The following is a 25,907-nucleotide window of genomic DNA, read 5'->3' as shown; positions in this document are numbered from 1 at the left end:
TCACCCTTTTTTGTTTTATTCTCCTCCATGGATTGCTTGAAACCCGATTCCCTTCATACTTTATTCCACATTTCATATATATATATATATATATATATATATATATATTCTTTTTTTAATTGAATTGAAGGGGTTCTATTTTTATGCAATACCATGGGTTAAGTGAGACTTTTCTTGCACTTCTTGACTTCTCCTTTTCCCTTTCACCACACCCCCAAGCCTAAGTTGGCTATTCGCTAAACCACAACTCAAGAGGATTGTAGGTAGTGGTTCAAGTAAGGTCTAGGGTTCATGAAGGTTCTTCCAAAGAAAGGTAAGGCTCAAAGGGTGTTCAAAAGAATTTCAGACGCTCACGGGTAGGCCACAAAAAGAGGTATATGTTAGATTGGTTCACACTCTTCAAAGGTTATCTAAGATCATCTCAAGAGGACACCTTTCTAAATCAATTAGACTAACGGGGCAAATTCTAGGTTTATTCATGAATAGTTCACAGTAAGCTAATCACACAAGGCATTGATACTTCAATCAAACCAGACTATACACGTTCGCTAGTATGCAACGGTCCTCACAAGAAAATCAATTCGATAAATGGCTAGTCACAACGAGATGTAAAGAGTGCACATATTGTCTATGTAACTTCATTTCGCCTCGTCATAGCCGTGCATTCATGCTTATTCAATTGGGAGCACTATTCAAGTCATCGGTATTGATCGAAACCGAGACTTAATTTTTTTTCAAAAGAACAGCCACATTCAACAAAAGAAGTGGCAAAAAAATTTTGGAAGGATCAAAATTATTTTCAATTAGAACAACAGGAGCCATGAGCTCAAACATCCACTGAGAAATAATAATTAACACAATTATAAACAGACAACCCAAATGTACACCAAAATATGAATGTCAACACAAAAGGTGTGGGCCTCACTCCACCACAAATAAAGAGCATTTGTCCTCAAATGCAAGTAATAAGTATCAAAAGGGTTAGATAAAGAAAGATAGAGAAGGAGGTAAAAATGGGATCCTGCTTAAGCAGTCGCTCCATCTGTCTAGGCATCAGTGCCGAGTGTGTTATCATTCTGACCCTTTTCCTCTTTCTCTTTTTGCTCTGCTTCAGCCTCTATAGCAATATTAGCCTCCACCATATTATCTATTTCATGAGCTGCTTTAAATGAATGCATCGCGTTGATGAACTCTCGGGTCCACGAAGGGACATTAGGGTCAATTGCCACCCTCCTACTTGAACTGGCTATCTTGTTCTCACTCTTTGCATTTCTTCTAATCATTTGAGCTCTTATGTGTCTCGGTGGCATGATTCTTCCTGCAACTTTTGATCTGGCCATGTCTGCAAAGTCTTAAGAGAACATTATAATATATTTAACAAACAAAACAAGGACATACAATTGCAGGAAAATTTGTCAGTCCAATTGGTGGGTCGCCAACTACATTCGGTGAGCAATGGGTTATCTGCCGAAGGTCACAGTGCAGAAGCGAATTGGGGTGCAGACAAAAGGCGACCAAGAAGAATTTCGGTGAGTCGCCGAGTGCTATTGGCGACCTTATGCTTCTCGCCGAAAGTTACAGACGCTACAAAAAAATGAAACATGATAATAAGGGCAAGATAACACAATTTGACGAAGTGCGAAGTGGCTCGGCGAGCTCATCATAGCTCGCCAATTTACCCAACGTGCCTACTTTTGACCCAACTTCTCAAAATCAGCCCCACATCCCCCGAAAACAAAGTTTAAGCTCACATAGCACAAATTAGACCAGGACCTATAACATACGAACACCACCTATCACTCATTAACTCAACTCGATGCATTAGAGAATAAGATTTTGGCAGTTTAACCAAGATTATCAAATAACAATTAACAATAAGAGAGGTTCATCAAGATTATCAAATAACAATTAACAATAAGAGAGGTTCATCAGAGTTCAACAGTACCAAAGAGTTTGCAAATGAGTACAATGTGGACAAAAATTTACGGGGATCAGGAAGCTAACCTTTTGTACTGATTAAGAAGTTACTGAGGTGCTAGGCGGCAAAGGAATCCAAATCCGCACACAAATTTATGAACCAAAATACTTCAAGAGTGCAAGAAAATTAAGACTAGAGTGCAGGTGTGAGTTTTGCAAGGTGAAAAACTAAGGGAAAAAGAGAAGGAGGTTATGCTATTAAACCTGTGTCTGAAAGGCCATCCAGTTTTCGCCTATTCAGCAACATTTGTTCAGATCGCCGAACTACTTGGCGATTCACAGAGTGATCTCTTGACTCGCTGAGTTTTACAAGGCCTTTAGTCGAACTGAAGGTCCAAACGGTGGTCTGCATCAGGATCGCCAATATGGTTGGCGACTCGCCAACAATTTCTTGGTCTCACCGAGTTTTACTGACCCCAATGTAAGTTAATATTGGTTCTAACGACAGTTTTGGATCGAGATTACCGAACCAATTGGTGATTCACTAATCGGGACTTCATTTCATAAATATGTACTTCTCGTTCACTTTCTACACTTTCACCTGCACAATCAACACACCGTTATTTATAAATGTAAAATCCTACTTTTAAAACCTTGAATTGCCTCCCAAATAACTCCGTAGTTAACGTTGTGGTACGACACTACTCCACCTTCAACTCTCACTCTTGGGGTTAGCCATAATGTCACTAGGCAAGCCCCCTTGTTGTCTCAGATTTAGGTGAGATGAGATGTGACCCATTTGGGTCTCCAACTGCTTGATTGAAACTGAATGGTAGGTAACGGTCTGGTTGAGGGTGGAAACATCATCTTTCATGCCTTTCAACATTTTGTTCGACCCTTCAACTTTGTTGAGGATGCGCGAGAGCATATCCTCAAGCCTACTACCCTCCGAGTCCTTTGGCTTTTGGCGTTCGTGGGGGGGCACATAACTGTCTTTCTCCCCATTTTTCCAATTAGGATTTTGATCTCTCCATTCTCTATCCTTCCATCCTTCATCTCTAATCCAACCTTGATTTCCACCCTGCCTTGGGTAGTTTGATCGATAACCACCACCTTGGTTGGCAAGGAAGTTTACCTCTTCATTATACAAGGTGTCGAAACTTTCCTCTTCAGGAATTGTGCACCCGACCCCCATAGCATTGACACCACGGGTACCAGTCCCAATGACATTTTTGGATAGAATATCAAGTTGTTTCATGATATTGGTCATATTTTGATCTCTCTAATTGTCTTTTTCAACCTTCTCCTTAGATAGCTGAAATGTGACCAGTGAGACTTAATATTCGCGGGTGTACCACGCCCTATTGATGGTTGTCATACCATCAAGGTGTTGAACTGCTACTGCGTATGGTTGCTGCATTAAGCCTCTGGGTGAGAGTTAGTCAGCTACACCTTTGTTTACTGAGTCTAGACTCTGATAGACGTATTGAAGGAGCACATTGTCAGGAAGACCATCTGTTGGGCATTGTTGCACCCGTTTTTTAAATCTGAGCTAGGTTTCATGCAAAGGTTCGCCGTTCAGACGCTTAAAGCTTTGGATGCTATCTTGGATAGTCATCATCTTTAAGGGAGGGAAAAATCGCACATTGAACGCATTCACCAGCTCCTCCCACGAAGTGATTGAGTTATGTGGCAACTCGGCTAACCACACCTCAATCGAACTGATTCTTGAGAAATGTTTTTTAATGAGAATGGTCCACACACGTTTACGAAGTTTCGAAAATGCTCGTGTGGGTCCTCATAAGCTAATCTACAGAAAAGCGCCTTTAGTTGCAGAAGTTGCAACATAGTGCTTGTTATGTGGAATACTGTGTTCCCTTCTGCTGGGGTAGACAAATAGCTCCAACACCTCCCATGAGATGCGGATCATTGAGATTGGGTTCTTGGACGTCATGGAGATTTCCGATGTCATCTTGATGGCCCACCTGGCTCCCGTTACTACCATTGACACTCATGTTTTCTGCAATGTTTCCACAATCAATAAAACATAACTAAAAGTTAAGTTAGTAAACTACGAATGAGAACAAAAATTCTATTAAGCTAAAAATTCTCAAACAACACCACTCCCTGGCAACGGCACCATTTTGATGTTTATCGTTACCAACGACACTAGCCTATGGTATGAGCGTCTACGATCGTCGATAGTATAGTAACCCAACTAAAGGTTGGGGTCGTGTCCCAAGGGAGCGGTTTTCAGAATTGATAGAAAAATAAAATTACATTCTAACTAGTCGTAGCTAAAGATATTAACGAACAAAAACATAGTAAATTAAATGGGGGTGACGCAAAAGTGTCAAATATCAAATGAGTGTTTTGTAACAGGTGATAAAATAGCAAAATAAACAAGAAAACCAAGTATGGGGAAAGGTTCTTGGAATGTGACCGCAATACAGGTTGAGATAAATCGTTGGGTACATACTTTCAATAGGAAATTTGCAAGATAATAGTGACTAGGCTAAGCTTTAAATGGAAATAAGTTCTCTCTCGGGCAACGTACCCCATTTCAAATGCGTTCCTCTCGGACACCCATTTGCCGCATAAAGACCAGCCTACGCCTTACCCCACTCACTCTCTCGAGCTGAGTGTTAGGATATGGGACTAGGGCTCACCCTCTCGGGCTGAACCTCATGTCGACGCACTCATTAGGCCATCAGTCTAGTGGTTTTGGTTTTGCGACTTCCCTCTCGGGCAAGTTGAAAACATATGGGTGGCTTTGTATTTGCAACTACAAACTCTTTAGATTAAACCATAACCACTAGGTGAAATCACCATCAACATACATCTAACCTACCAACAAGCAAGACCCAATAAGAATATCAACCCATAATTTCTAAATCACACCCCAAGAATAGGGTTTTTAGCCACACATCAAGAAATAAGAAATTATACCTAACATGATAAAGAAATCAACTGGGTATAAGAAATTAAACCTTGAATTAAGCTACGGAAGAAGTATAAAGAAGACCTACTTCCAACTTGGGGAAGATGAACTCTTTTCTTCAAGTCTCCAGAAAACCTCTCCAAACTTGAGAGAAAAATACTATAGACTAATAATAATTTTTACTCTAAAATTGTTCCTCCCTAAGACTACAACTCTAACTAGTATTTATAATTTTCACAGATTGTACTGCGGAGGATCGTTCGGCGACATTAGTCGAGATCACCGATGAACTAGGCGATTCGCCCTTTAATCAGCTCATCTCCTTCAGTGTCTTGCCTTCAGCATCCTCATATTCTGGATCATTGGGCGGTACAGTACTGCTTCACAGAACTAATCGACGACTCGCCGACTGCTCCTTTCCTCACCTTTTGATCCATTTTCTTCAAGGCTTCACGTACTGGAATAAAGGGTGGTGCATATCAATTCGGTGATTCACCAAGTTGGACTCGATGATCCGTAGACTTTCATTCCTTGTTCTTTTCAGCCCATATTGCTCCGTTTTGCGCCTAAGTGTCCATGCTTCAAACAAAACTTAAAATACATGAAACTTAAGCATTTTAATCAGGTATTGAGATAAAACAAGCATTAGAGGACACTATTTCTATTAAAATAAAGCCCTAAATAAGTCCAATTTGTGGACTCATCAGCCACATGAGCTATAATGTGGAAATTGGTGTCTTTCTACACACCAAAAAGAGATATCCTTACTTACCAAGAAAAGGACCTTAACTTCTAGCTTAAGTAGATCCACTAGTTATGTCACTTAAGAGAAACCTACGAGGGGATAAGAAGATTGCTACAAGGAACTCAACCTCTACTAATGAGAGAACCTACATCTCAATATCCTCTTGGTGCTAAGTAAAATCTGAATGGAATAGTCATAAACATAAGCATATCCTCATACATAAAAAAACACATTTAAGTTACTAATCTAAGATTAAAACATCATAGGGTAGCTCCTGAAACCCTGTGTGAGAAAACTATTCATCATTCATGATTGCTTAATATGATGAAACCTATCACAACCTCATTTATGCTTACCTTAAAGCAACCAAAATCATATGTCATTCATTTTTCATAAATCGTGCATAACTTCATGAAAACCCATATATAGATTCATAATTCCTTCATCAATTTATGTCTTTAAGGGTTCATAGTAAAAATTCATGCTCAATGCATGATTTCATGTGAAAAAATTGGAAAGCACGTAATTTAGTCAAAACAATCATAATAAAATCAAAACTAAAAGATTGAATCAACACAATTAGAACCAATGAAAAGTTTGATGAAAACCTAATCAATTTGATTGGATTAAACTTTGGACAATTGAGAAACCTTAAAGCTCAATGGGTGAATGGAACTCATTGATGAAATCATACATACCTTGCTATTCAAAGCCCAAAGCAATGTTGAAAATGAGATTTGATTTGGGAAATCTAGCTTTTTCTTCTTGAACTCAGGAGAGAGTTGGAGGGGATAAATGTGGATGAGATTTTGGGGTTTGAGTGAATGAGGGAGTTGGGAAAGTTTCAAGGGTGGAATGGTAGTTGTATTACTTGAAATAACGGTCAAAGTGACATAGTATAAGAAGTAGATTCATAGGAAAAGACCCAACTATCCTTAAAAAATAATTGTCAAACGTCCCTACGTTGTTACCAGCGGACAATAGAAATTCCTACGGACCGTAATGGTCAACCACAGGTCAAGTTACTAGGGCCTTAAAATTGGTCAACCTCCTACGACTCCCTTCTACGGACCATCTAACTTCTTACGACTCGTAGACCCCATCTGTAGAGCCCATTTTTTGTGCAACATTTCACTAAGTCAAGATCAGTTCTACAAGACATTCCTACAACTCGTAAAACAAACTATAACCCATCACACCCTTCTGTAGGACTAAGGTCTTAAACCAAATCTCTTAATCCTTCCTACGAGTTCCATCTATGGCTCATTAAAATTCCTACAGTTTGTCCTGTCAAGTCGTGGGTCAAACTTCACAAACATAATTTTCTTAAACTCAACTCTAGGATCTATGATTCACTTCCTATGGTCTGTACATATGGTATACTAATTTAAATGAAGGCAGAAAGCCAACATTAGATTCAAAAATACAACTATGTATTATACATAGGGTATAATGGAACAAAATAAAATTAGAACATGTTTATGATAATTCACATTCAATTTGGTAGGCAACAAATAGTCAAGCTACAACAAGAGTTAATTTAAGTTAAGGATTGGGGTTGAAACTCAATTCCTTCAATAACTAGGCCTCTCTTTTCATGAAGACTCTAAATATCCAAATATCATGCTTCTGCTTCTTCATTATTAACGATTTCCTTATCGTAAAACTCTCCCAATTGTGCTTCCATCCATCCATAATCTATTATCTTTGCATACTTTTCATACAGTAGGTTTGTTTTATTTTTCACAAAGAATCTTTACTAATTCAGTGGGAAGCTTATCTTCAAAATTTATTACCAATTTGTCCTTTGTTTAAACACTATTTATATTTTTAAATATTCAAAATATAAAAATATATTCTAATAGCTAATTAGATAAATTACTTGCATTTACAAAAATTATAACGACATATTCTAGGAAATCTATATATATATATATATATATATATATATATATAAATAAATCTGAAACTAGAAACGCTGATGTGGCTGCTTCCAATGGCTAGCATTTGGAATTTTACAATTATCTATTTTACTTTTTAAATAAAAATTAAATCTAAGTTTTTCCCAAATAAAAAAATAATAAATTTCAATGAATTAAAAAGGATTAATTAATTACTCTGCAGCAGCCCAAAACACCTAAAAATCACAATAAATATGAGTTATTATTTACTTAGCATCAGTCCACAACCTCCAAAACCCAGCCTATCCAAAACGTTTCAAACCTAGCCCACTAACATCACCTTAATTATCCAATTGAATAGGTTAATTTATTATGCGTCTGTTATTTTTATCTTTGGTAAAAGTTATTCCCTCAATTGTCGACCTTCTCCCTCCCATCTTCATAAGTTTCATAAGGTACGTTTCCTCTTTTGATCTTACGTTTTCTATGTTGATCTTCATGATTTGTAACTGAAATGTTTTTAATTTGTATTAATCTGTGAATCATTACTGTTAATTAATTTTTGTGGCCTTTCATACCCTAATTCTTGCCATATATATAGATCTTATATTTTCTGTTTTGATCTTCATGACTGGTCGAGATGATTTCATGATAAGGGTTTGACTTTGTACACTCTGGTATGCCATTAATCTCAAAAAAATATGGGTTGTTGATCAGTATTGAAATGAAATTGATCTGTATATGTGGTTGGTTGTTTATACGGAACAACAAAATTGGGCAGCTGATCAGTATTGAAATGCAATTGATCTGTAGATGTGGTTGGTTGTTTATACGGAATTGGTGATATGGAAAGCGCTGGAAAAAAAGGGACATCCACATTGTTACAGATTAGTAAGTCACTCATCTCATTTTAATTAGTTTTAGTACGTTATCTTCTTACAAGATAATTGTTAAATACTTTTATGATTGCTAATCTTAAGTGCTACTGAATGGGAACTCAATTGGAATTATTTTACTTTCATATTTTAAGCTTCTACATTATTGGCACATATCTACTAATATATGATAACTTCAGTAGCTTTTAATTATATTTAGATGAATCAAATGAATTTTTCACTTTTAAATTCTGATTTATATTTGTTCTGCATAGTTCTTCTTAATCAAAAATTACCTTATACGATGAACTTGGGGAGAAGTTTGCTCCTTATCTGTTTAACTATGTGATACTTTACCTTCTATGTTTTTTTTTAATTTATTAAAGGTGCATTTGGTTGCATGGAACTGTTATGGCACTAAATTAGCTTTAGGTTCTTTGGATCAAACAGCTCGTATTTGGAAAATTGAGCCTCATGGTCATGTATGCTTCATGAGCTCATCTTTTTTGTTTTCAGTTAAGTTTATTTGCTGATAAAAGGATAGCTTTTTGCTATTGTTTCCTTTTTCTGCCTACATTTTCTGATTTTTTAAAGGTTTTACTGAAGTGGGAAGCTGGGTGTTGTAAATAAACTGGATAAATTCGTTTACAATAGCAAAACGAGATTTTTTAGCAAAATATATGTAAATCTTGATATAGATTATATAAGATGTTTGGTTCAAAAATTTTCCACCATGTCCACAAAATTAAACAAGTATAACTTGAAAGTAGGGGTTGAGAATTTTACAATATCCAAACTTTAGATACGAGATGATAATTTGGAAGCACAATACAAACTAAGGAAAGAGAAAAAAGTATTGCAATACCAAGTTTTAGTTTGTAAAAACAATTTGTGTAGAATCCACTGTAAATAGCTTAAATATGATCTTTCTTGAGTTTGTTGTGCTCATAAATCATGCTTATGTAAATTAAATTTCTGTTACTTCTCGATACAAACAAAACAAAAAAAAGAAGAAGAAAGTTACTGATTTTATCAATACAGTTATCTGAACATCTCCTATTCTGAATGTTGTATTTACTCTATGTACCACAAAACTAATAAAGGCACTCAAGTTAGTATAGAAGCATAACTTCTTCATCAATGATGAAAATGCAACCAACTAACACCGAGGTGGTGAATTAGTATTAGTATCGTGTGTACCATGTAAAAGACTTATAATTTTTGGAGGTTACTTTTCTTATACCTACATACTAAAGGATTGATTATAATGTGTAGTTGTACAGGTGAAAACAACTTAGTTGAAGATAATCTCCTCTATGTGATGCAAGTTCCTTGATTCTTCTCAATTATTACATTTTCCGTGGTGTTTATGTTTCCAGCAGAGGTCAGACTTTCACCATCAGTATCTAAAGAGGATAAATAAACCGTTCACCATCAGCAGCTAAAGACTATAAGAAGAGCAGAACATTTTCTTGAGTGGAAAGCAATGCAAAGGCCTAGGAAGATGCCGTTTCTACATTTTAACTTGTGTATATCCTTCCAATGGTAGAGGCTCAAAAGATTTAGAAGCTAGTTGCCTACCAATTTTTAAATTCAAGAAGGTTAATATCATTGTGATTTTCCTTTATTTTGTTTTCAAGCCCTGTATTTGTATAACCTGACGCTTGACACCCAATTAATTGTTACTAATATCAATTTTATTTGACCCTTGTATTACCATGACTTATAATTGGTGATTTTTATTTTCGCAAAACATGTACTACTAATGACAGTGCAGTATTTGTTGTTCTTTGTAATCATTTCTCATGACCTTTAACTTGACAACTTTGTTTTTCATTACTGCTCCAATTTCGGTGTTCATGGTTTCATTTGAAGTAAACCTTGTCCATGTGGTTAATATCCGCTATTACACTAGGGGTATTGGAAACATCATATAGATACAGAACATAAACGAGTGAATTAATCTTCATAACAATTGCTCATGCCTGACCAATACCTCCTGCAAGCACCCAAGTTCACGACTTTCAATCCCGCAAAACCCCCTATCACCCTGTAATTTTAAAAGAGGTGATGAGTTTTTCTCATCAAGCACTAATACTGATGCTCTTGACTTGTGTGTATGCCAACCTCCCATAACCATTGCCATATAGCCAAACGGCTATTGTTGTATTTCAAAGAAGAATTTTCTAATATGTATTATTAAAGAGTAGGAATGTAACAAATGAGCTACTCTAAGAGAATTCTGAGAACTTTTTTTGTTGTTTGTGTTTGATTTTAATCATGTCATCCTTATTTTCTATGCGTTATTTAACAGAAATGGAGAGAATCCAATTATGTCAACAGGACACAATTTGTTAGCCATGTTTGTCTACAAGTTACACGCATCACATGGATGACATGTTTTCATATAATGCCAATTTCTCATCTTACAATATTGTTGGGAGATTGTAACTCCTTTTTGCAAAAAGTGTGCATGAAGAAGTAATATATATTTAGAAGTAAATTAAGCAATCGATTATGCTAATTTGTATGTCTGTAAATTACCTACTACAACTACTTATGAAAAAAGAGAACGGTTAAAGGTGGGCTGAGCTGGTGACAATTCGTTCTACACACAGTGCAAGTTGGGTTATAGGAGATGTACGAATTGACTGCATTTTCATCATTTCGTAGTCATTCCATATCACATTCATAGGTGTGCATTACCTGAAACATTATAGCTAATATCAGTTACCCATCCAGATGATTTGGTAGATCTATGTTATTAAATGACCAGCCAAGCCCCAAATCTTCCTCGCAATCTTATTCAGTTACATTTATCCATAAATCAAACACAGCTCACTCCTATTAAATGCCCAAGAAATTCTCATTTCTTCCCTGTATTCATATTCAAATTTATCACACTCAAAATCTACAGCCATTCAATTATTCATTCATCATATTCAAATTCTACCACCATTCGATCATCCATTTCTTTTTTATCCTCAAATTAAACATAGTGCACATTCAAGGAAGGGGAGACGTTTATTTACTTTTTTAATAATTCAGAAAACTTAATGCAGCAGTAGATTCACACATTGCAATCCATTCAATTTCTTAGAGATCATCTCGGTGAGTGTTTTGATTTACAGTGGTTTTTATATTGATTCCTACTCTACTTGAATAATATTCTTTAGAACACATATTGCCTTTCAGATGAGCTTCTATTCCGACAAGTACTCTCACATATTCAATAGCACCGGGGTATACTGTATCAAAAATTACATTTGGATATAGCCAAAATATCTACTTCTAACATATTATATTCTACCAAAACAAATATAACAGGTTCAATGGAATTGCTATCTGCTATCATTAAAGAATACAGAGGCTCGGTGAATATTTCAATGGAAATTAAGCTCCTACAGTAGCTACTACCAGAATTAGCTTCCCAAGAACGGATGCTAAATCAAAAAGAAAATGCAAATGCATCAATAGGGGAGTGTAGTCGAATGAATAAAGAAGTGGGCTCTCTCAAAAATACCAGATGCAAGTATTTCAGATTGAAGCGAAAGTTTGCTTTAATTGAAAAACAATAAAAGAACCATCCAAAAAAATTAATATTTTAGCTCATACGTTTTGTGAATAGATTCACAAAGTTGGCAAAGTTGACGAAGTTTACAAGCAGACATGTTCCCATTCATCAAAATGGTATGTTAATATGCATCCCCATTCATCTCTTAACTAAATGTCAAAGTTCGACTTATTGTTCATATGAAAAACTGAATAAATAAATCATTAACTACCTATAAAATGATTATGTTTATATTTAAATGTTCAAATTTGACAGCCCATTACACAACAACTTGGAATTTTAGCCCCCCAAAGTTCACATGCCAATATTGTGGAGCTCTGTTATGGTATGAAGGACAGACAACAAAAATAGTACAAACAACAAAACTGATATTCTCATTTTGTTGTATGGGAGGAGGTCGTGTACAACTTCCTTTATTGAGCGAACCACCACTTTATCTCAAGCATCTTTTGGGTACAAAATCTGGACAACTACGTATGAATTTTCGAAAAAATATCAGGGCTTATAAGTCAATATTTGCATTTACATCCATCGGTGGCCGAGTTGATGGATCTATCAATCGCTCAAAGGGGCCATACGTTTTCAGGATGAGTGGTTAGAATTATCATCGTATAGGATCTTTATTGCCTGAAATTGGTAAAAGACCACAATTTGCTCAGCTATATATATATGATACTAAAAATGAGATAAACAACAGAATGAATTGTCTATTGCAAGGAGACATTGATCCCAAAATTGTTCACGGCTTATCTGAAATGTTGGATGAGCATAATATATTGGTAAAAACATTTCAAATGGCTAGGGATAGATATAAAGAGCATCATGAATGTGAATTTCGCCTCCGTCTCCTATCTAACAGGACAACAGATGGTCAGAAATATAATATACCCACAACTTCTGAAGTAGCTGTATTAATAGTGGGTGATCTTACGGATGTAAACTTCCAGCGGGATATTATTGTAGAGCATAGGATAAATGGACTTCAAAGAATTACTGATCTACACCCAAGTTTTATGTCTATGACATACCTATTAATACACCCATATGACGAAGATGGATATAGACTTGGAATAAATTTGGCAGATGTGATCAACAAGACTTACAAGCGACAAAAATTATAAATGAGAGACTTTTATTGCTTTAGATACAACAAAGGCTTAACGAGGGTAAGACTCTCTTACTAGCTGGTAGACTATTACAACAATACATTGTTGACGGTTACATGGCAATTGAGGAAGAAAGATTTCATTATATTCAGAATAATCAAACAAAACTCAGAGTTGCTCTTTACTCTGGTTTAATGGATGCCATTGTTCGTGGTGATTCAGATTGTTCACTGGTAGGAAAAATAGTTATCCTGCCTTCATATCACACTAGAGGACCTCGCTATCGAGAACAAAATTATCAAGATGCAATGGCAATTTGTAGGTGGACTGGATATCCAGATTTGTTCCTCACTTTCACATGCAATCCAAAGTGGCCCGAAATAAATAAAAAATTTCGCTTAATAGACCAATCTGGTGATGATAACAAGGTGGACATCGTATGCAGAGTGTTCCAAATCAAGTTATTCCAACTGATGCAAGATCTGAAAAAGCAATAGCCTTTTGGAAAAATAATTGCATGTAAGTTCAAACATAAACATACTAACATAATGCATCAGTTATTAATTAAAGTACTTACATTTTGGTAAAAACAAACAAATGCTTACTTTTTCGGCATCCTAATAAACACATTATACCATTAACTCTGTAGGTTTATATACAATTGAGTTTCAAAAAAGAGGACTACCTCATGCACATAAACTACTCTTCCTGCATCCCACATTAAAAAGTCCATCTATAGATCATATCAACACAATGATAACAGGTGAAATACCTGATATGGAAGTCGATCCTGATGGTTATAATGTTGTGAAGAACTATATGATGCATGGACCTTGTGGAGACCTCAATCTAGGATGCCCATGTATGAAACAAGGAAACTGCAGCAAGCATTTACCAAAGAAGTTCAACAATCACACAACTTTTGATGCAGATGGGTTCCCAACTTATAGGAGAAGAAACACAAGTACAAAAGTCAATAAAAATAATGTCTTTTTAGATAACAGATATGTCGTCCCTTATAATAGGAATTTGATTGTCAAATTTGATATACATATAAATGTCGAGTTATGCAATTACTCAAGATCGGTGAAGTACATATTTAAATACGTCAATAAGGGATCTGATAGAGCACCGATCGGTATAGAATGCTCAGATACTACCACAGAATGTGATGAGATCAAAATATATCCAGATTCTAGATACATATCAGCTATAGAAGCTTGTTGGAGGATCTTTAAATTTGACATATATCATAGAGAGCCAGCAGTTGAGCATTTTCCATTCCATTTATAGGGAGAAAACACCATAGTATTCCAAGAAGAAAGGTGTCCTAAAAGCATACTAAATAGACCCGATATAGTAAAAACAAAATTCACGGAATGGTTTGAGGCAAACAAAGAATATGAGGATGTGCGAGACCTAACATATTCATATTTTCCTACGCGTTGGGTCTGGGATGCAACAGGTAAAAGATGGACTAGAAGAAAAAAGGGAAAGTCAATTGGTAGAATTTACTTCGCGCATCCTGCAAGTGGAGAACGATTTTACATGAGAATGCTACTTAATTTTGTAAAAGGAAGCACTTCCTTTGAAAGCATAAGAACAATTAATGGAGTCTTGTATGATACTTATAAGGAGGCATGCTACGCATTGGGATTATTCGAGGATGATAAAGAATGGAATGACTGCTTGGCTGAAGCTGCATGTTGGGGATTAGGAAATGAGCTGAGAAATCTGTTTGTGACGATACTAATTCACTGTCAAGTGTCTGATTCATCCAAACTTTGGAGGAGCAACTATGAAATTTTATCAGAAGATATAACATCATTACAACGAAAGAGATTTCAATTGGAAGATTTACAGTTAACTGAAAAACAACTTGAATCATATACGTTATTTGAGATAGAAACCATACTTATGAAGATGGGAAAAAGTTTGAAAGACATACATGGAATGCCACTTCCAGATTCTACTTTGATGAATGACATAGGGAATCGTCTAATCAATGAGGAACTAGAATATGACAAAGGTTGCTTAAAGAAAGTAGATGATAAATCATTCACTCTCTTAAATGATTGCCAAAAGATAGCTTATGAAGCAATAATAACATCAGTTGTAAATGATGAAGGCCGCTCATTTTTTATAAATGGACATGATGGTACTGGAAAGACATTTGTATGGAATACAATAATTTCCAAGTTGAGATCAAAATCAAAAATAGTTCTTCCAGTTGCTACTTCCGGAATAGCGGCTTTGTTATTACCAAATGGTAGGACAGCACATTCACGATTTCATATTCCTTTGGACATCAGTGCAGAATCAACTTGTGAAATAAGACAAGGAAGTCAGTTAGCCGAACTACTTCTGAAAACATCTTTAATCATTTGGGATGAAGCACCAATGGCAAATAAATTTTGTTTTGAAGCCTTAGATAGGACCTTGCGAGATATCCTCCGACTGAAATATGAAAACAGCTCAGATAAACCATTTGGAGGCCTTACAATTGTATTTGGTGGTGATTTTCATCAAATACTACCAGTGATTCCAAAAGGAACACGAGCTGATATTCTAGATGGATCACTCAACTCCTCATATTTGTGGCCATTCTTTACAATTTATGAGCTGAAACAAAATATGTGACTTTGTTGTGGTAGAGTATCTGATTCTGAGGCTGCTGAAATTACTACTTTTGACAAATGGTTGTTACAAATTGGGGATGGATCCTTTGATAGTGATGTTGACAATGACCTTATTAAAGTGCCTACTGATATATGTATAATACCCTCCAATGATCCAATCGGGTCAATCGTCGAGGCAGTTTACCCATCCCTCTTGCAGAAGTACAATGACCCAACATATTTTCAAGAAAGAGCAATACTTACTCCTAAAAATTAAATGGTCCATGAATTGAATGATACAATTATGCAAATGATTCTAGGTGAAGGAAGAACATATTTTAGCGTAGACAATGTGTGTAAAGCAAGTGTCAACACTAATGATGAAGATTTGTTGTACCCAATAGAATTTTTGAACAGCTTAAGATTTCCAGGAATTCCTATTCATGACGTACACTTAAAAGTAGGCACTCCAGTTATGCTTCTCAGGAATCCAAATCAAAGTGAAGGACTATGCAATGGAATAAGATTGATTGTCACACATCTTGGTAACTCGTCTATTAGCGCAAATATCATCTCCGGAAAGAACATTGGCTCAAAAGCAACAATACCAAAAATTATTATGTCTCCTAATGATTCAAAGTGGTCATTCAAGTTTAACAGACGACAACTTCCTGTAGCACCATGCTTTGCTATGAGAATTAATAAAATTCAAGGACAGTCTCTCAGCCATGTTGGATTGTATCTTCCTAAATAAGTATTCACTTATGGCCAATTATATGTAGCACTATCCCGAGTAACAACAAGACAAGGATTAATATGTTCATTAAAAATATTGTTTACAGAGAAGTATTTCAAAATATATGCCCTCAAGCTGAAATAGAAACACGGTATTTCTTTATTTCATTCCATAATATTATTTTGCTGTACAAATTCATAATTGTTCAGCTAACAGTGCTCTGTTTTGGGACAAATAGGTATACACTTGAAGACTGATGATGTAGATGAAGTACCAGGAACTCACACAAATACTATATAACTAAAGGAATTTCAGATAAGACCCAATTAATATTATTTCATTACCATTTATATCATACTTATTTGATTTACAACATTTATCTACATTGGACTCACATTTGTAAGACCTGCAGAGTTGACATGTTGAAAAAAGTATCAACAATGGAATCAATAAATTCATTAATGTGTACTACTTTCTAACCTCATATGACTTATGTTACTATGGAATGGTTCTGAGGCTGGATTGATTCCTAATTTTTCCACCATATAATAGGTAAATAATTAAATCACATAAAAATTACCCCACAATATAATTGATTATCTCCAGCCCACATGTCACCTATTAAATACAAATAATATTAAATTATAGTAAATCCCAACCCATGTACACAAATTTAATGATCCAATTGAATATACAGGACTATAATGACCCAGGTCAGCCATTTTTTTTAACATCACGTTCTCAATTACTATTGAGCTTCTCCCTCCCAAGAACCGTTCTTTTTATATATACTATCGAGCTTCTTCCTCCCAAGAACTGATGAGGCACGTTTCCATAAAATCCATTGCTTCATCTTCCTTATTTGTAACTGTAATGTCTTTAATTTTGTATTAATCTTGAGATAATTGCTCTGCTAATTACTCTGCTGATTTCTTCTTCCCTTTCATAACCTTTATTCTTGTAGTATATATAGATGGTTAGTGAATCATTCCCATATTCAAATTTGCATTGTCTCTATTCCTTCTAATTGAGTTTTTACAATGAAGAATTCTTTTCTTTCAGACTTGGTTACTAGTCGAGATGATTTTACAATAAGAGTAAGACTTTGTAGAATATGGGATGCCATTAATCCCAAGAAAAATGGTGAGCTGATCAGTATGGATATGATATTTATTGATGAAAAGGTACGTATTCCATTGATTTATTCTCCCAATAACATATTACTTTTAGAAGTTTGAATTCTCAAATTACTTACTAATTTATTCTTCTATCAGGGTAATTTGATGCATGGTATAATTAGGAAAACTCAGGTTAACAGGTTTAAAGACATGTTGAGTGAAGGTTCTGTATTTATCATCAAGAACATCAAAGTTGTTGAAAGCATTGGGGGATATAGACCTGTTCAAAACTCATTGAAAATCATTTTCTTTACCTCAACAGCAATCAAGAATTTGTCTGAAGATATTGTTGAAATTCCAATAAACGGTTTTGAATTTATTAATCCATATGTGATTGACTCAAGGGTGAACAACAAAACTATCTTATCAGTTCTATATTTATATTTAAATTCTTACCAATTAGATATTTAGTTATACGTAGCTGCAGAATTTATTACTAATATAAACTCATGATATTCTGTTTGATGACATTCACGACCTTGATATAGGTTTTCTCTTTCTGTCCTATATGACAACTCCCTTCTAATGTATATTATCTATTCTTGATATATCAGTAATTTCCTATCACATACTTAATAAAATTGATAATTTTGAAAAAGGATGAACTTCATCATTCAAAAACAGTATATTCCAGAGAAACACTATCAATATAAAACAGAATGAAAAGAAAGAATATGGCTAAACTAGCTATTTAAATTTAACCGGTGCCTATCACATTATAGATTGATTCTCTAACCTCAGAGTGATGTATAAATGTTTAATAATACCCTAAACTCTTTGAATACGAGTCTTCCATATGATTCTTCATCTTCAATAATCATAGATGTGGTTGGTTGGTAGTTTATTTATGTGTAAATGGAAAATAATTGCCTAAACTATTGGAATGCAACACTTACATCCAAATCTTCTTCTTCAATATTCATAGATGTGGTTGGTTATTTATATGGAATTGGTGATATAGAGAGTGTTGGTTCAAAATGGAAGAAGAGGGATATCCACATTCTTACAGATTAGTAAGTCATTCATCTCATTTTAAGTTGCTTTACTTTGTTATCTCCTAACAATAGAATTATTTGATTACTGATTTATGTTTTGTCTGCATAGTTCGGCTAAAGCAAAAATTACCTTATGGGAAGAGGGAAGAACTTGGGGAGANTGCAAGGAGACATTGATCCCAAAATTGTTCATGGCTTATCTGAAATGTTGGACGAGCATAATATATTGGTAAAAACATTTCAAAAGGCTAGGGATAGATATAAAGAGCATCATGAATGTGAGTTTCGCCTACGTCTCCTATCTAACAGGACAACAGATGGTCAAAAATATAATATACCCACAACTTCTGAAGTAGCTGGATTAATAGTGGGTGATCTTACGGAAGAAAACATCCACCGGGATATTATTGTAGAGCATAGGATAAATGGACTTCAAAGAATTACTGATCTACACCTAAGTTTTATGTCTATGACATACCCATTAATACACCCATATGACGAAGATGGATATAGACTTGGAATAAATTTGGCAGATGTGATCAACAAGACTTGCAAGCGACAAAAATTATAAATGAGAGATTTTATTGCTTTAGATACAACAAAGGCTTAACGAGGGTAAGAATCTCTTACTAGCTGGTAGACTATTACAACAATACATTGTTGACGGTTACATGGCAATTGAGGAAGAAAGATTTCATTATATTCGGAATAATCAAACAAAACTCCGAGTTGCTCTTTACTCTGGCTTAATGGATGCCATTGTTCGTGGTGATTTAGATTGTTCACTGGTAGGAAAAATAGTTATCCTGCCTTCATCTCACACTAGAGGACCTCACTATCGGGAACAAAATTATCAAGATGCAATGGCAATTTGTAGGTGGGCTGGATATCCAGATTTGTTCCTCACTTTCACATGCAATCCAAAGTGGCCCGAAATAAATGAAATTTTTCGCTTAATAGACCAATCTGGCGATGATAACAAGGTGGACATCGTATGCAGAGTGTTCCAAATCAAGTTATTCCAACTGATGCAAGATCTGAAAAAGCAACAGCCTTTTGGAAAAATAATTGCATGTAAGTTCAAACTTAAACATACTAACATAATGCATTAGTTATTAATTAAAGTACTTACATTTTGGTAAAAACAAACAAATGCTTACTTTTTTGGCATCCTAATAAACACATTATACCATTAACTCTGTAGGTTTATATACAATTGAGTTTCAAAAAAGAGGACTACCTCATGCACATAAACTACTCTTCCTGCATCCCACATTAAAAAGTCCATCTATAAATCAGATCAACACAATGATAACAGGTGAAATACCTGATATGGAAGTCGATCCTGATGGTTATAATGTTATGAAGAACTTTATGATGCATGGACCTTGTGGAGACCTCAATCTAGGATGCCCATATATGAAACAAGGAAAATGCAGCAAGCATTTACCAAAGAAGTTCAACAATCACACAACTTTTGATGCAGATAGGTTCCCAACTTATAGGAGAAGAAACACAAGTACAAAAGTCAATAAAAATAATGTCTTTTTAGATAACAGATATGTCGTCCCTTATAATAGGATTTTGATTGTCAAATTTGATGCACATATAAATGTCGAGTTATGCAATTACTCAAGATCGGTGAAATACCTATTTAAATATGTTAATAAGGGATCTGATAGAGCAACAATCGGTATAGAATGTTCAGATACTACCATAGAAAGTGATGAGATCAAAATATATCTAGATTCTAGATACATATCAGCTACAGAGGCTTGCTGGAGGATCTTTAAATTTGACATACATCATAGAGAGCCAACAGTTGAGCATTTTCCATTCCATTTATAGGGAGAAAACACCATAGTATTCCAACAAAAAAGGTGTCATGAAAGCATACTAAACAGACCCCATATAGTAAAAACAAAATTCACGGAATGGTTTGAGGCAAACAAAGAATATGAGGATGTGCGAGACCTAACATATTCAGATTTTCCTACGTGTTGGGTCTGGGATGCAACAAGTAAAAGATGGACTAGAAGAAAAAAGGGAAAGTCAATTGGTAGAATTTACTTCACGCATCCTGGAAGTGGAGAACGATTTTACATGAGAATGCTACTTAATTTTGTGAAAGGAAGCACTTCCTTTGAAAGCATAAGAACAATTAATGGAGTCCGGTATGATACTTATAAGGAGGCATGCTACGCATTGGGATTATTGGAGGATGATAAAGAATGGAATGACTGCTTGGCTGAAGCTGCATGTTGGGCATTAGGAAATGAGCTGAGAAATCTGTTTGTGACGATACTAATTCACTGTCAAGTGTCTGATTCATCCAAACTTTGGAGGAGCAACTATGAAATTTTATCAGAAGATATAACATCATTACAACGAAAGAGATTTCAATTGGAAGATTTACAGTTAACTGAAAAACAACTTGAATCATATACGTTATTTGAGATAGAAACCATACTTATGAAGATGGGAAAAAGTTTGAAAGACATACATGGAATGCCACTTCCAGATTCTACTTTGATGAATGACACAGGGAATCGTCTAATCAATGAGGAACTAGAATATGACAAATGTTGCTTAAAGGAAGTAGATGATAAATCATTCACTCTCTTAAATGATTGCCAAAAGATAGCTTATGAAGCAATAATAACATCAGTTGTAAATGAAGAAGGCCGCTTATTTTTTATAAATGGACATGATGGTACTGTAAAGACATTTGTATGGAATACAATAATTTCCAAGTTGAGATCAAAATAAAAAATAGTACTTCTAGTTGCTACTTCCAGAATAGCGGCTTTGTTATTACCAAATAGTAGTACAGCACATTCACGATTTCATATTCCTTTGGACATCAGTGCAGAATCAGCTTGTGAAATAAGACAAGGAAGTCAGTTAGCTGAACTACTTCTGAAAACATCTTTAATCATTTGGGATGAAGAACCAATGGCAAATAAATTTTGTTTTGAAGCCTTAGATAGGACCTTGCGAGATATCCTCCGACTGAAATATGAAAACAGCTCAGATAAACCATTTGGAGGCCTTACAATTGTATTTGGTGGTGATTTTCGTCAAATACTACTAGTGATTCCAAAAGGAACACGAGCTGATATTCTAGTTGGATCACTCAACTCCTCATATTTGTGGCCATTCTTTACAATTTATGAGTTGAAACAAAATATGTGACTTTGTTGTGGTAGAGTATCTGATTCTGAGGCCGCTGAAATTACTACTTTTGACAAATAGTTGTTACAAATTGGGGATGGATCCTTTGATAGTGATGTTGACAATGACCTTATTAAAGTGCCTACTTATATATGTATAATACCCTCCAATGATCCAATTAGGTCAATCGTTGAGGAAGTTTACCCATCCCTCTTGCAGAAGTACAATGACCCAACATATTTGCAAGAAAGAGCAATACTTACTCCTAAAAATTAAATGGTCCATGAATTGAATGATACAATTATGCAAATGATTCCAGGTGAAGGAAGAACATATTTTAGCGCAGACAATGTGTGTAAAGCAAGTGTCAACACTAATGATGAAGATTTGTTGTACCCAATAGAATTTTTAAACAGCTTAAGATTTCTGGGAATTCCTATTCATGACGTACACTTAAAAGTAGGCACTCCAGTTATGCTTCTCAGTAATCTAAATCAAAGCGAAGGACTATGCAATGGAACAAGATTGATTGTCACACATTTTGGTAACTCGTCTATTAGCGCAAATATCATCTCCGGAAAAGAACATTGGCTCGAAAGCAACAATACCAAGAATTATTATGTCTCCTAATGATTCAAAGTGGCCATTCAAGTTTAACAGACGACAACTTCCTGTAGCACCATGCTTCGCTATGAGAATTAATAAAATTCAAGGACAGTCTCTCAACCATGTTGGATTGTATCTTCCTAAATAAGTATTCACTTATGGCCAATTATATGTAGCACTATCCCGAGTAACAACAAGACAAGGATTAATATGTTCATTAAAAATATTGTTTACAGAGAAGTATTTCAAAATATATGCCCTCAAGCTGAAATAGAAACACGGTATTTCTTTATTTCATTCCATAATATTATTTTGCTGTACAAATTCATAATTGTTCAGCTAACAGTGCTCTGTTTTGGGACAAATAGGTATACACTTGAAGACTGATGATGTAGATGAAGTACCAGGAACTCACACAAATACTATATAACTAAAGGAATTTCAGATAAGACCCAATTAATATTATTTCATTACCATTTATATCATACTTATTTGATTTACAACATTTATCTACATTGGACTCACATTTGTAAGACCTGCAGAGTTGACATGTTGAAAAAAGTATCAACAATGGAATCAATAAATTCATTAATGTGTACTACTTTCTAACCTCATATGACTTATGTTACTATGGAATGGTTCTGAGGCTGGATTGATTCCTAATTTTTCCACCATATAATAGGTAAATAATTAAATCACATAAAAATTACCCCACAATATAATTGATTATCTCCAGCCCACATGTCACCTATTAAATACAAATAATATTAAATTATAGTAAATCCCAACCCATGTACACAAATTTAATGATCCAATTGAATATACAGGACTATAATGACCCAGGTCAGCCATTTTTTTTAACATCACGTTCTCAATTACTATTGAGCTTCTCCCTCCCAAGAACCGTTCTTTTTATATATACTATCGAGCTTCTTCCTCCCAAGAACTGATGAGGCACGTTTCCATAAAATCCATTGCTTCATCTTCCTTATTTGTAACTGTAATGTCTTTAATTTTGTATTAATCTTGAGATAATTGCTCTGCTAATTACTCTGCTGATTTCTTCTTCCCTTTCATAACCTTTATTCTTGTAGTATATATAGATGGTTAGTGAATCATTCCCATATTCAAATTTGCATTGTCTCTATTCCTTCTAATTGAGTTTTTACAATGAAGAATTCTTTTCTTTCAGACTTGGTTACTAGTCGAGATGATTTTACAATAAGAGTAAGACTTTGTAGAATATGGGATGCCATTAATCCCAAGAAAAATGGTGAGCTGATCAGTATGGATATGATATTTATTGATGAAAAGGTACGTATTCCATTGATTTATTCTCCCAATTACCTATTACTTTTAGAAGTTTGAATTCTCAAATTACTTACTATTTTATTCTTCTATCAGGGTAATTTGATGTATGGTATAATTAGGAAAACTCAGGTTAACAGGGTCAAAGACATGTTGAGTGAAGGTTCTGTATTTATCATCAAGAACTTCAAAGTTGTTGAAAGCATTGGGGGATATAGACCTGTTCAAAACTCATTGAAAATCATTTTCTTTACCTCAACAGCAATCAAGAATTTGTCTGAAGATATTGTTGAAATTCCAATAAACGGTTTTGAATTTATTAATCCATATGTGATTGACTCAAGGGTGAACAACAAAACTATCTTATCAGTTCTATATTTATATTTAAATTCTTACCAATTAGATATTTAGTTATACGTAGCTGCAGAATTTATTACTAATATAAACTCATGATATTCTGTTTGATGACATTCACGACCTTGATATAGGTTTTCTCTTTCTGTCCTATATGACAACTCCCTTCTAATGTATATTATCTATTCTTGATATATCAGTAATTTCCTATCACATACTTAATAAAATTGATAATTTTGAAAAAGGATGAACTTCATCATTCAAAAACAGTATATTCCAGAGAAACACTATCAATATAAAACAGAATGAAAAGAAAGAATATGGCTAAACTAGCTATTTAAATTTAACCGGTGCCTATCACATTATAGATTGATTCTCTAACCTCAGAGTGATGTATAAATGTTTAATAATACCCTAAACTCTTTGAATACGAGTCTTCCATATGATTCTTCATCTTCAATAATCATAGATGTGGTTGGTTGGTAGTTTATTTATGTGTAAATGGAAAATAATTGCCTAAACTATTGGAATGCAACACTTACATCCAAATCTTCTTCTTCAATATTCATAGATGTGGTTGGTTATTTATATGGAATTGGTGATATAGAGAGTGTTGGTTCAAAATGGAAGAAGAGGGATATCCACATTCTTACAGATTAGTAAGTCATTCATCTCATTTTAAGTTGCTTTACTTTGTTATCTCCTAACAATAGAATTATTTGATTACTGATTTATGTTTTGTCTGCATAGTTCGGCTAAAGCAAAAATTACCTTATGGGAAGAGGGAAGAACTTGGGAAGAAGTTTTCTCCTTATTTGTATAACAATGATGCTGGCCCATATATAGTGATTGTGAGTTCTATAACGGTGAAAGAATTTTGTGGTAATTGTTTCTGATTTAGTTGTAGATACTAGGAATTTAACTGCTAATGTTTCAAATAAATGCCATACTTTTATTTTTAACCCATACATTGATAATCGGTAAGGTTAGCTTCTCCACCACCTATGCAAGCAAAATCTATGTAAATCTTGATATTGATTACATAAGATCTTTAGCTCCAAAATTTTCCACCATGTCCACAGAACTTCAAGTTATCGAAAGCTCTAATGTTAACAGTCTTCCTATTGAGGAAGAGATGTTTCTGAACCGTATGGAAATTAAGGAGTTGTTGGAGGCTGAATGGAGCTCTGAACTATAGGTTCTTTTCTTATTATGCTTCTCAAATTTTTGGTTTCCCATTTAAATAGGATCGTTACGCTATTTCATGGTATTTATTTAAAACTGTAGGAATGCATTGTTACCGTGAAGAGCAAGATAAAGGAAATAGATAACTATTTTGGTTGGTACTACATTTCATGCAATGTGTGTTCGAAGAAGATTGAGCCAACAAATAGTATCTATCGATGCAACAATTGCAATAAAGATTACAAGTCTCCTTTGGTCAGGTAAGGATTTGTGAAGGACTTTGAACTAGGTTTTTATATGTTGTGAATCAATCTAACTTATTACCTAAACATAGGTACAAGATACACCTAAAGGTGACAGATAGGACTCGAGACACTACTTTTACCATATTTAATGTTGTGGCTAAGAAACTCTTTGATACATCAACTCACAAGTTGTTCAACAAGCTTACCACGGCTTAAAATGATGTGCATGTCCAAGTCCAAAGCCTCTACGGGAAATAATTTATTTTTAAACTAAGATTAAATCATTATAATTTGAAAGAAGGGCTTGAGAATTTTACAATATCAAAGCTTTGGATTCCAGATGATAATTTGGAAGTACAATACAAACTAAGGAAAGAAGAAAAGGTATTGCAATATAGACTATGAGTTTTTAATTTACAATTACCCTTACTTAGTAATTTATTTTGCCT

Source organism: Solanum stenotomum, chromosome 11, assembly GCF_019186545.1.
Source record: "Solanum stenotomum isolate F172 chromosome 11, ASM1918654v1, whole genome shotgun sequence".
Classification (NCBI taxonomy): domain Eukaryota; kingdom Viridiplantae; phylum Streptophyta; class Magnoliopsida; order Solanales; family Solanaceae; genus Solanum; species Solanum stenotomum.
Note: the sequence above shows the minus strand (reverse complement) of the source record.